Source organism: Aotus nancymaae, unplaced genomic scaffold, assembly GCF_030222135.1.
Source record: "Aotus nancymaae isolate 86718 unplaced genomic scaffold, 86718_ANA_hifiasm-v0.15.2.pri h1tg000032l_0, whole genome shotgun sequence".
NCBI classification, from domain to species: Eukaryota; Metazoa; Chordata; class Mammalia; order Primates; family Aotidae; genus Aotus; species Aotus nancymaae.
Window position 1 is genome coordinate 7,111,527 of NW_026988445.1, and position 12,232 is coordinate 7,123,758.

Consider the following 12,232-nt stretch of genomic DNA (forward strand, 5'->3'; position numbering starts at 1 on the left):
CCTTAGCGTGGATTTGAAGTTAACATTAATAAATTTAAAATGCCTGAATTTACTCTTCTCATTCTTTCCTCTCTCTTATCTTCCTAGTGATTATATTTATCACCAAGGATCAGGCGCAAGAGTCAACCTTTTACAAATATACTTTGATCTCACAAAATCAAAATACACAAAATCACAAGATACATAAAATTTGTTTTTAAAAATTAATATAAAAGCAAGTAAATTTAAGAAAATACACGGGAAACAGAATCAGCTCAATAATTAAATTACATACTTCTTTTTGAAAAAATTACTAAAAGTATTTCTAAAAAGTAACCTACCAAATTCTTCTGTAGTGTTTTTAATGCCTTCCCTGTTCACCAGCATAGACATCTGCATAACAATTCTCATTCAAATACAGTGCATCTATTTGCAAATAATATAATGGTTTGGAGATGTATTAAGAGTACTAAAGCAATTCAACACTAACTATACTTTAGCCATGCTTTCAACATATTTGAGAATAAGTTTCTTAGAATGAAGACTAAGTAATCAGAATAATAAGTTAAATAATAATCATGATAGATGGAAGTATTAGTTTTTGAGAACTTTGCTTTAATGACTTTTGAGAAATGTTGACCTAAACATCTTAAATATTATTATTGATCCTAAATGTTTTCTGTGTCCATCAAGTCATTTGTAACTGCGACTATTTTCACAGCTAAGCTGCTGTTCTGAGCATACCCTAAGCTGAATGGGACACATTATTTTCAATTTGACAATGGCTACATTCTAATATTTTTGTTGATGATCCTGTCTTGCTGTTTCTGTTACATATAGATTGCAGGTATCATTAAGAAACTCATTCAGAAAGGTAAATATGTCAAGTATATGCACTATAATGAGTATTAAAAAAGGTTTCTTCTCTGGCATTGGCGTTAAATACTATTCACTGAAGTACATTACCTGGGAAAATGTTGAACGTTTTGTACAGACTGGGACACTTTTGCCTAAAGACAAGAGGATAGACGAAACAAATTGTTCAGCTTTCTTCTGGCACTGTGGGTTTCCAAAACAATGACTTCTGTGGGTATCTTTTTTACTTCCAATATGCAGATTTTTAGTAGCATTTCTTTTCCTGGGTTATTTAATTATTGGTGCTATTTGATATAGACTAGGAGTGAGTCTGCTTTGAAACACTTTGAAATGTTTTTAAACTTGCTCTGAATTCTATGAATTGTATTTACATGTGGCTTGCATGTGAAATGTATACATCTGTTCAAGAAAAAAAGTCTTAGGTGAAAAATGATCAGGGAATAATACAAAAGCCTTTTTAAAATCTGTTCTAAGCTTCACATGCCAAATCCAATTAGTTCATGTTTGATGGGTCAATATAGGAAATTTATGTTATACAAATGATGAAATAGAGTTTGTTTTACAACAGCAAGTATGATTACATTAAATGTTTCTACTTGGAATAATATATAAGAATATTAATAGTTTTGTTGATTTGAAACCCAAGTTGATTATATTACTCCTTTTATGAGAGATTTATTCTTTGATGGGAAATGAACACACAGATCAGAAAGTCATGGTCTGAAATGAAAGTGTGACTCAGCATTTCCTTGGGTAATGTTCTTGACTTTCAGGGCCTCTGTTACCTCATATAAAAGGTTTTGCTATCACTATACAATCTCCAACCTCTTTTCTAGCTTGAAATACTGCGATTCTAAATGTACTCCTGGGAAAATTAAAAAATAAAGTCATGTGCTACTTACTACTAAGCATTCAGAATTTTAAAAATATGAATGACAGAATTAACCAAAATAGTTTTTCAAGGAAAAGGAACTAAATAATCAATAATGAGAAAAAGGTCAGCATAATGTTAATACAAAATGTTTATTTATTTATTTCTAATTTTTTTTTTTTTTGAGACAGGGTCTCACTCTGTTGCCCAGGCTGGAGTGCAGCGGTGAGAGTATGACTCACTGCAGCCTCAACCTCCTGGATTCAAGCAATCCTCCTGCCTCAGCGTCCCAAGTAGCTAGGACCTCAGGCACACACCACCATATGCAGAAAATTTATTAATTTTCTGTAGAGATGGTGTTTTGCCATGTTGCCCAGGCTGGTCTTCAACTCCTAGGCTCAGGCAATTCTCATACCTCGGCTTCCCAAACTGCTGGGATTGCAGGCATGAACCACCATTGCACCAATCCAAAATGTTTAAACTGACATAAAAAACAGTCTAAAGGCTGTGTTGGAAGCTCGTGATTTTTGTGACAATGTTCACTTCTTTTTGGCATTTCTCAAATGATCAGTTTACAGTAATTTTCCCCTTCCTACCCAGGGGTGGCAAAGTGATACAGCCTCTCTTTTTCTCTTGCTAAAGTATTTTTTGGAGCAGGCAATCAGAAAAAAAAGAAATAGATCCTATGGCCTTTCCAGAAAGACCATGATCTGTTGTCACTGGTTTGTTCATCTTGTCATCTCTATCTTGAGCCTACAATCATTACTCAAGGGTCTGGGAGAGAAACTGCTGCAGTAATGTAGGGAGATGGTCAAGCCCTTTCCTCTTAAACCTCTTGTCCTGCTGGTTTCCCTACCCCTAGACACGATAAACTCCCTTCATTGAAAGAACTGTCAGATCTCAAAACCAGCACACTGAGGATGAACGGAGGTTGTATTTTTACGTAGATTGCTATTTAGTACCATACAAGGAAATAAAGCCTTACACACTTAAGCCTTTAAAAAGACAAACCCAAAAGGGAAGATCCTGCGTTGCTTCCTAATTTCTGGATATTTTCTATCTATGATCCTTTATTTACCCAAAGACCCATGAAGGCCTCTAGTCTTGTGTACACCCTCTTTTATGCCCAATTAGGAAAACCCTAAGGGCTTTTCTCCTCTTGTCCTTTGAATTTTGACAGCAACCTAGTACTTTGGCCTTTACATAAATGTTAATGAAAGCCCTCTTAGCCTGGACACTGTTGATTCTCCTTTTTTCCCTTTTGGTTGATAATGACCAAAGATGCCTGCTTTATTTCCTATTAGGTGATTGCATTTCAGGCTGGTAACATCAAGTAACAGTCTGATTACCAACTAAGTACCTCTGAACTACAAATCAATAATCTCTTTTGGCAAGAAACAACAGTGTCAACAGCTTGTTGTGAGGAGCTGGGTTTTCCAAATAAATGGTTTGGGTTGGCAGAGTGCTGAGTGGAGCCAAGGGTAAAGTCCAGGATTATTTAAAGACTTTGACACCTGCCTGAGTGAGGCTACAACCGCATGAGTCCCTAGGCCAAAGCCCTTCACCCCAAATCCTGAGAGCATAGCTGTTGCTTCTCTTTTGGTGAACTACGGTCAAATAAAAGGCCAATCTGCCTGGGCCTAGCCAAGGGAATCCAGTGCCTACTCATAGCAACATGCCCTCTGCCCTCACTCCCACCCTAGGGCACAGCTCCTTCTGCGGAAAATGTGAGGCTTCTGATAATTCTTTGTCTTCTTAGTTTTGCTTTGAAAAGAAAAGGGAATGACCATAGGGTAACCAAAGTGGATGCAGGCAGCTTGGCAGAGGTCCAGTGGCCTCAGACACAGAGCTGGGTGGAGTGAGAGGTCTGTGCTGGCTAGGAGGTGCTCCTCTAAGAACTCAGAGCTGAGTTTCTTGGGAATAGATATACAAAGGGAAAGATCATGGGAGCTGGTCATATAAGCATGCAGAAACTCAGGGAAGGTCAAGATCAAGGAAGAGAGAGAGAGATGAAAGAATGAGGAGCTCTCATCATGAGGTGGGAGCTCAGTAACAGTAAAGCCATTACTGTATGAACTATTACCTTTGTTAATGGTTTTTCTCACCCTAAAAAAACCCACAAGCTTCCTTTTACATTTGAAAAACTCTTCTCTAAGAACACATTGATAAGCTGCTGTTTTTCCCTCAGACTAAGAAAAGCTATCACTTAGAAAAGGATTTTCTCATCAACAGCTCTAAGCTGAGGCCTATCAAGGCCAAGACTCTTTCTCTGCTCCACCTCCATGTAGGTGTCACCAGGCAGTTCCTCTGGCTGGCTGGCTGTGTACGTGCTGATACCAGAGTCAGAGCAAGAGCCCTGATCCACTGGCCCTTCACACTTACTCTGTGGAAGAAAATCCTGGCAGATCCTTCACCAAAAGCTAGTGACTTTGCCAAAGTGATGCTGTCTCTGTTCTGACTAGGCTATGCCATCTCATGTTCCCAAGCAGAGTCTCCAACCATGGTGGATTCTGCTGCTGCTGAGAGGACATGTACCCCAGGGTGCTAACCTGGGGAGTGAATGCAGAAGCAAGGCACCACAGACAGGTTGGACACTTGGGTTGTATAATTCAGGACACATAAGTCTAAGGGTAGAGGGAAGGAAGGGGAGGAGGAGAAGACTAAATTGTAAATAGCATCTCAGAAGGCCAGGCCCCATCAGATGGGCTCTGGATTGAGTTTTTCTGCCAGGAAGTTATTCACAAAGTCCTCTACAATGGTAGGGGTGATCTCTTCCATGACCATCACGAACTTGGCCAGTGCTGACATGTCCAGCATAGTGAGTAAAAGGGCAGCCTCTGGAGGGTTGATGTAATCTCACAGGAAATCAGTCATGTCATCCTCCCCAGGTACAAAAAAATGGAATTGGTGTCTCCTCCTTTTTGGCTTTGCATTTCGCAATGATTTTCTCAGCTATTGGCTGAATCAGCTGCTTGGCTCCCTGGGACTCTCTGTCATCCTCAGAGTCTACAAAAAAAAAAAAAAAAAAAAAAAAAGGAGGCAGGGTCCAATTGAACTGCACAGTGAGTCAGAGATCTTCAGCATGGGCTTGGAGTGCCATGAAACTCCCAGCAGTCCTCATCGTTAAGCAATTCTACTTGCACCCCCCAAACCCCGGCATGATCATCTTGCCCTGTGGGTCCAGCACAATGAGCATAGGGAATGTCTTGGATTCCGTACAGCCAGCTGGAGTGTGACTTCCAGGCCTCCTCAGTGGAGGGTATAATGAGCCAGAACCTATCACTGAAGTACTGTTTGAAGGACTCTTCTGACCTGTCTTCACTGACTAGGATAATCTCAAAGTTCTGGTCTGCCTCCTTGATCTTCTAATAGGATTCCACCAGGACCTGGGTGAGGCTTTGGCAGGATGAACACCCATGTGCACAGAAATAGCATCCTATGTGAGACCCTTCCAGGCTGCTGCTCTCCAGGAACTGTGAGTCATTTTTAAGGAAGGGCTCTGAAATGACTTCTCTGAAGAGTTTAGGTTCCCAAGGAATTCCATACCTTCTGGGTCATCTCAGATCACCAGCAGCCCATTCTTGCATACAACCTTTCCAGTGGTAGCATCTATGAATATTAGCAATGGAATGTTGGAAATTTGGTATTTGTTCCAAAGTTTAAGCTTCTGTGCTTCTCCTTGTAGGGCAGCTCCAGCTAGGGCATGTCCTGTATGAAGTCCTACCACTGCCACTGGTCATCCTGCTGCTGCTTATCACCAGCTTCTAACAAAGCGGTTCCTCCACGAAGCTCACCATCCTGGCCCACCACAACCCTAGCATGCAGGTCTGTGGGTAGGCAGGCAGCAGCAACTCCACTTCCTCTGTCCACGTGGCCTGGACACTGCTAATTTTTAATGGTAACAAGGGTGTTGGTGGGCACTCTGATGCCAGGTTTAACTCTCTGTCATGGAGCTGATATTTTTCTAATTACCTAAGAAGCAGCATGAACATCTCTCCAAAGTGAGTATCACTTATTTGTCTTGGTAGTATATTAGTCCATTTTCACGTTGCTATAGAGATACTATCTAAGACTGGGTAATTTATAACAAAAGAGGTTTAGTTGACTCACAGTTCTGGATGGCTGGGGAGGCCTCAAAAAACTTAAAATCATGGTGGAAGGCAAAGGGGAAGCAAGCACCTTCTTCACAAGGTGGCTGGAGACAGAGTATGCAAGGGAAACCACTATGTTAAAAACCATCATATTTCATGAGAACCCCCTCACTATCATGAGAACAGCATGGGGGAAATTGACCCCATGATCCAATCATCTCCTACCAGGCCCCTCCCTTGACATGTGGGAATTAAAATTTTACATGAGATTTGAGTAGGGGCACACAACGTATCATTCAGCCCCTGGCCCCTCCCAAAACTCATGTTGTTTTCACATTTCAAAACACACTGCTATAAAGATTAATACCTGAGACCAGGAAATTTATAAACAACAAAAAAAGCTTCAATTGAATCAGTTTCGTATGGCCTGGGGTGGCCTCAGCAAACTTACAATTATGATGGAAGGAGAAGGGGAAGCAGGCACATTCTTCACAAGGCAGCAGGAGAGAGAAAACACGCAGGGGAAACTGCCACTTTTAAAACCATCAGATCTTGTGAGAATCCCCTCACTATCATGAGAACAGCATAAGGGAAACTGCCCCCATGATCCAATCACCTCCTAAGAGGTCCCTTTCTTGACATGTAGGGTTTAAAATTCCACATGAAATTTGGGTGGGGACACAAGTCCAAACCATGCCAGGTAGTAAGTATTCTAGGTTCATTTAAAGAAAGGATAGTTTAACATGGTTTTAATCTTGTACCTTGCAAAAGAGAACCCTTGAGATTTGTACTTCTATGCCAGGGTTTCTTGACTGTGGCATTATTGTCATTTTGGGCCTGATAGTTTCTTGTTATGAAGGATTGTCCTGTGTGTTAGGTTCCCAAGGGAATTCCATACCTTCTGTGTCATCTCAAATCACCAGCAGCCCATTCTTGCATACAACCTTTCCAGTGGTAGCATCTATGAATATTAGCAATGGAATGTTGAAAATTTGGTATTTGTTTCAAAGTTTAAGCTTCTGTGCTTCTCCCTGTAGGGTAGCTCCAGCCAAGGCATGTCCCGCATGAAGTCATATCACTGCCACTGGTGAACCTTGTGCTGCTGATCACTAGCTTCTAGCCAAGCTGTTCCTCCGAGAAGTTCATCATCCTGGCCCACCACAACCCCAGCACACAGGCAGGTGGATAGGCAGGGAGCAGCAACCCTACTTCCTCTGTCCACGTGGCCATTAATTTTTAATGGCAACAAGGGTGCTGGTGAGCACTCTGTATCCAAAGCATCTACTCAGAAGACACCAGTTGTAGCTACACATTGGGACAACCAAAAATGTCTCCAGACATTACCAAGTGTCCCATATGGGCAAAATTGCCCTTTTTGAGAACCACTCTCCTAGATATATCTTATAAGAACTTTTACAATAGCTGTAAATGGCTTTCTGTTATCCTCCCAGATGTCACCATTAATTAGACTTTTTGACTGTTTCCAAATTGCTCCACACCCTGAAAAATCTGTGTATCAGTAAAGACATTATTCTTATAATTAAATACCAAGAACTTATATTGAATTGGTTTAGTAAAGACTGTAAGAGTGCTCTGCTGTTACAATCTCTTTTTCCTAAACGTTTCCAAAATTCTGGTTTATCTTAGCCTGACAATAAGTGAGCATTTAACTGCTCAGCTGTTGGGCCTTCTCTTTTATAGCCAGTGTTCTCTAGAGAATTGAGTTGTTCACAGAAAATACCAATGGGACATCTGTAGTCCTTTCTGCTCTGCTTCTGCCTTGATCCAAATTCTCTGCATCCTTAAGGTTCGTGGTACAGTAATTGGAGGCCCAAAGAAAGCTAGTTCCTCCTGGTGATATAAAAATAGTTACTAACTTACATGTACAGTGTTCTATGAATGGTTTTAAACATATTCTTTTAAAAACATGTACAGAACTTTATATACGAAAGCCAGGCGGAAGACAAACTGGATTTCCTTTGTCCTTCCTTCCCCTCTGCATTCCAATATTAGTTTAAATGTGATCCACGTTCATCTTTTCTTGGAAAGTATGAATTTTAAAAATACAGCTTTCCAATTTTCCTTACAATATATGCCACGTAGTTAAATGCTCTTCAGGCTTCTAATAGCAGAAAATATCCATTTTGTTTTGTTTGCGACAATCAGGGTGGAAAAAATAATGTTTTGGCTCATCTGAGGAAGAAAGAGCTTCTGGAAAAATGCTAGCAAGTGTTTAAATAATTATAATCACACACATAAAATTAAGTATTCTTAGAAATGCACTATGGTACTTTTTTTTTTACTGGGTAGGATAAATAAGGAACAGATTTTTATTTTTATTTTTTTTAGTTTTATTGGGGACATTTTATAAATCACAATGCAGTGAACCTCACCACATGAGTCGAGCTGGCCCACTGCCACTACTCAGCTCCGTAAAAGCACCAGCTCTCCTTTGAATTCCGAGAACAGCTCTTGGCCTGTGAGAACATCTGGGGCTCAAAGTTTTGGAAAGAAACAGTTCAGGTCCCTTTAGAAGGGCTCTCCCTATGGTGGGAACTGGAGTGTACACATACTTAAAAAGGATTTTGCAGTACCATTGGCCAGAGGCATTGGCTTAGAGCTCTAGCGCCAGGGAGGATCAATGTGAGACCAAAACAAATCCCCAAGAAGCTTTATGAAATCATTCAGTGGGATTCAGGGGCCCAGAGTATGTTTTGTATCTCTTCTCTAGTCTTTTTCTGTGTTTTCTCAGGGGAAACGAGTGTCTTGTGGTTGATGGGTCCTTGCATTCTCATAAAATAGTGATGAAGAAAGGGGTACAATCTGAAAAAGGCCGGGGTTTAAGGATGTATTCAGAGGAACCCAAGCAAAGCTGATTCCACATATAAAGTGCTGCCTGCTAAATTCTGACAGTGATTTTCAAAGCACAGAATGAAGACACTAACAGGTGAATAGTTTTGTCTAACAGTTACATGGAGGAAAGTCAATCATGAACATAAAACTGGTGGTTGTCTAATCTACCAGACAAAAGCTCCCTTAACTGCACCCCTGTCTATTCACTTTGGGGGCTCTGCCTCATCAGCTGCCAATAATGACATCTCCTGTTCCTTGGGGAGGAGGGAGAAACAGGAAACAGTGGGTGGAGAGAAGTGTACACACTCACAGGCATGTGTGTAGTTATCTTCAGCAAGAATATTTCTCTTTCTAACTCATTCAGGATGCTTTAAGATGAAGAAAGATAAAATTCATTAAACATAATTACCCGAATGATTTTAATTACAAATCATTAAGGAGAGATATAGCCTTGTATTTTCTGAGAAAATGGAGCACTTAAGAAATCATGTTGCCCCTTTCTCTGATCTTTTGGCTTTACAGATGCATGTTATGAGTGTGATTTGGATAAAGCTGTGGGAGCTCTGAGGTATATAAAATTAAATTACACTGCCAACAAAATAAGATTTCTTTGGCTCACCGTCATCCTCTCTTTTGAGACTCAAAAACCCTGCCAAGTGCCACAAGACGATTATTTCTCAGAGCCCCCACGTGGCACAGGTTACTAAACTTTCCTTTTGAATCTGCCGTTGTTCACTATCTTTGGTGCCATCTTGCTTTATGGGTCCAAAGCCACCTTGCTGTGACAGTGCCTTAGTGCAGTGTTCTCAATGACATGGCTGCTGGGGGTCTGAGTTGGTGAATATTGAGTACTACTGCAGTCTCTAGAACTCAGGAAATGTCAAAAGTGAGCTGTTACAAGCCCTAAAATGTGGTGCATCTCCGTTTCCCTTTTCATACTGTAAAAGAGGGCTGTGTTGCACTGCCAATAATTCACAAAGAGTTCTATTCATTTCACTTAATGTTCATTTTTGCCTACAACTTTATGGGGCTTTTTTGGGTGACAAAGAAAATAACAGACATTGTACTCATTGTTTGCTGTAGGCTCAGTCTCCCTTTGAGCTACTTTTGAGGCACCTTTTCTCTGGGTAAGTCTTCCTCAGGGAACTCTTAGGTTCCTTATGCAAATGAACTTATGGAAGGATACTTTCCAGGGATCCAGACAGGTGAAGGTGACAGAGTGGGTTCGAGCCCAGCCCCAACTCCTATATATTAGTTGTATTCTGAGGATATTTTAAATACATTCTATCTGAAAATAAAATCAAGGAAAAAATGGGACAGTAATCTGTATATGCAAAATCTATATACTCTACATAAGAGAACAGGACAAGCCAAGATGAACAATCACCTGACATTCCAATTTTGTTTGGTTTGGTTTTTGGTTTGCTTTCAGTCAGTCTTAATTAAGGTATATATTCTTTCCTAATGAATATTTATTGGAAATGTAATGTTCTGTTTTCAGCAAAATAACAGACTAATTATTAATAGATATGTTTGAACTTTCTAGCTAAATAAACTTATCTGTATTTCTTTCTTTCAAATTAGCTTTATGTGAGTCATTACAGAACAAGTGGTTCCAGAAGGTCACTGGCATTCTGGAATATTATTGTCTTCACTATAGCTGGATATATACATTTCAAGATCTATAGAAAATACTGGCTGGCTTATCTAACATTTCTTCATATAGAGAACAACCATTTCTATTTATCTATGGAGGACAAGATAAGTTGAGTTTAAAATGGAGGCACTTCATCCTTGGTTGACTTCTGATTCTTTAGTAACTTCTGATTCAGTAACTTCAAAACTTTTAGTAACTTTTGAATTACCATGAGTAAGTTAGGTTTAGCTGAGTTTTAGTGTATTTTATTGCAGTCTGCTGAAATTGGCACTCCATATCCATTATACACAGTGACTATGCATTAAGTGACATAGTTGAATAACACAGTCACTATCCATAAAATATGACAGAAACTTTTCTGAGGCCTCCTTGTCCTATCTCAAGCATTCTTGTGGATTGAAGTATGAATATGTTATCCTTCTTGGTCAGTGAGCCACACAGTGAATGACAGATCTATTCACCTGGCTCTCACTAGCTGCTTATGAGTCCATTCATGAAATTTAGGCTGTCAGTAACACCAACCAGAAGTCGCTGGACAAGTAGATAAAGAAATGCCTACCTACAACTTAAGATTGACTTGTTTGGAGCTGTCAATGACATTTCTACTGGGCTCTTCACTTTCTGAAAAGAACAATAGAAGCAAGTGTATGCTATTACCTCCCAGTCACCTCCAACCCTCACAAAAATATCGAAAGCCTTCCCAGTCTTGGGGAAATCTGACAAGAGACAGAATTATGAGAGTCATCTACTCTGTGTTCAAAACATTTGAGTTATTTTATAAGTCAAAACCTAAGAGTATTTTTATGTCTGTAGTGCTATTCACAGGAGGCAGGGAGGGAGCACCAAATCCCGACCCTGTGTTGATTGGTGTGAGCCCTGGATACAGGACAACGGGAGTGACCTGAGACCATCCCATATCATACTAAGTCAAAATGCTGTAAAAATCCTCAGGAATTCAATGCTTTTAAGGAGAAAAAGCCAATGACACTCTCATGGTGTCATTCAAAAGGAAATTAATATGAATAAAGACAACTAACAAAGAATGGTAGTAGGGAAATCTGTGAGCTACGTCATAACCCCTGGCAACAAGCATGCACTGACTCCACTTCCTGGCCATCATTCACGCCTGACGTTCTTGGGAATGTGTGTTTTGTCCCTCGATGCTTGACAAAACAGCTCTCTACAGGATTATTCCATATGACCAGATCTAAAGGTTTTTCCAATCTAAACGATAAGCCCCCACACCCCCATGGGCAGGGACTTCTGTTTCTTTTATTCATTGATGTGTCTCCAGTACTCATTACAGTGTCTGGCATACATCAGTGCTCAACAGATATTTATAAATGAATACACAAATGAATTCTGTGGTATATTTTATTTCTATACAGCATTTGACAGCTCTGAAGAAGACTTGAATTTGCTCCCTCAGCATCCAGGCCACTGCAATTTTCTGGTTTTCTCCCTACCTCTCTGACTACATTTTTGTTTTGTTTTATTTTGTTGTTTGTTTGTTTTAAATTTTTCAGCTCCTCTTCCTCCCTTCTCCTTTATTTACTTTCGTTCTTAAAAATCATATTTATGTTCAATTTTCAAAAATCATGCCACAATAAGAATCGATTTCACTTGGACCTCCATTACAGGAGCTGTGCTTTCAGGTTAAACTAGTATAAACATAAATACAGGAGAGGATTAGGAAGCACTTATTGGCTACTTAAACTGAAAACTATAGAAGGAGAGTTAGTCCAAAGCACAGCCAGATTCAGAGATTTTGGAGTTGGCTGTTCCCTGAAATTGTGCGGTGGCCCCTCGGAACTTCTAAACTCCATCCTCATTATTCCCAGTTCAATCAAAGAGAAGCTACTTCCTTGCTCTTTCTGACACACACGGCAGTCTGAAATGAGAGTG

General features: G+C 40.1%; 1 long non-coding RNA gene and 1 pseudogene across 1 annotated transcript in view; both read right to left on the reverse strand.

Moving 5' to 3' along the window:
* The window catches only part of LOC135277471 (uncharacterized), a 433,990-nt gene that overhangs the window by 143,714 nt on the left and 278,044 nt on the right, over window positions 1-12,232 (reverse strand). The window lies entirely within an intron of this gene.
* The window catches only part of LOC105721948 (nucleoredoxin-like), a 34,591-nt pseudogene continuing 26,782 nt past the window's right edge, over window positions 4,424-12,232 (reverse strand).